We start from the raw sequence: 1,291 nt of genomic DNA on the forward strand, positions 1-1,291 counted from the left end.
AGTTTTTTTAAGGTAATCTCCACACTGTTCTCCATAGTGGCTGTACTAGTTTGCATTCCCACCAACAGTGTAAGAGAGTTCCCTTTTCTCCACACCCTCTCCAGCATTTATTGCTTGTAGACTTTTGGATCGCAGCCATTCTGACTGGCGTGAAATGGTACCTCATAGTGGTTTTTGATTTGCATTTCTCTGATAATGAGTGATGTTGAGCATCTTTTCATGTGTTTGTTAGCCATCTGTATGTCTTCTTTGGAGAAATGTCTATTTAGTTCTTTGGCCCATTTTTTGATTGGGTTATTTATTTTACAAGCAACTCCTACAGCTCAACTCCAGAAAAATAAACTGCTTCTTTTCTGTTGAAGTGTTCCAATTAACATGGACCTGTAACCTAGGTGGTGACATGATTTGTTACATTTCAGAGAAATCCAGTGGAAAGCAGAGATCAGTATTTTTTTTTTGCAATTTGTCATTATAAGACTAGTTTTCAGTCAGAGACTTCCTAAAGGGACAGTGGGCATGTGTGTGCTCAGTTGCTCAGTCATGTCCTACTCTTTGCGACCCCATGGACTGTATCTTGCCAGGCTCCTCTGTCCATGGGATTTTCCAGGCAACAATACTGGAATGGGTTGCCAGTTCCTCCTCCAGGGGATCTTCCTGACCCAGGGATCAAATCTGCATCTCTTGTGTCTCCTGCATTGGCAGGCGGATTCTTTACTACTGAGCTACCCAGGAATCCCTAAAGGGACAACAATATTCATAAATTCTGTGCTTAAAAACACAGTTGAGTTTCTTGTTGGAATTTGCACCTGAGCCATGCTTAATTTTGATTTTGTCCTTTTCCTCCAATGGATTAAGTAAAATTTGTGTGACAGCTTTGGTGAGGACTAATCATTAAAGATGAACATGAATTTGAGCCAACTCTGGGTGATGGAGGACAGAGGAGCCTGGCATGCTGCAGTCCATGGGGTTGCAAAGAGTAGGATACAACTGAGCAAATGAGCAACTGAACAACGACAAAGTCATTTAAGAAACATCTTAACTGATACTTTGTTCCAATGACTTTGCCTTGTGGAATACAGTTCACTAACAACCTCACCTAAAATACCAGGCAAGAGATCCTGCCTGCAGCACCATCCAGGTCCCTTCCCAGTTTGGGGTTTGGATTAGATTCCTGCCAGTCTGTCTGCCTCCATCATATCTCTGAATGAAGCTCTTGCTGGTTGGCCCTAGACTGCAGTTGAGCCCATGTTTTCAAATAAGCCTTTACTATGCCGGCTCAGAAATCTGCTGG

The 1,291-nt window shown here is 42.6% G+C and overlaps 1 protein-coding gene across 1 annotated transcript in view; it reads left to right on the forward strand.

The window, feature by feature from the left end:
• The window catches only part of MTMR1 (myotubularin related protein 1), a 32,489-nt gene that overhangs the window by 5,564 nt on the left and 25,634 nt on the right, over positions 1–1,291 (forward strand). The window lies entirely within an intron of this gene.

This window comes from Bison bison, unplaced genomic scaffold (genome assembly GCF_000754665.1).
Source record: "Bison bison bison isolate TAMUID 2011002044 unplaced genomic scaffold, Bison_UMD1.0 scf7180017864529, whole genome shotgun sequence".
NCBI classification, from domain to species: domain Eukaryota; kingdom Metazoa; phylum Chordata; class Mammalia; order Artiodactyla; family Bovidae; genus Bison; species Bison bison.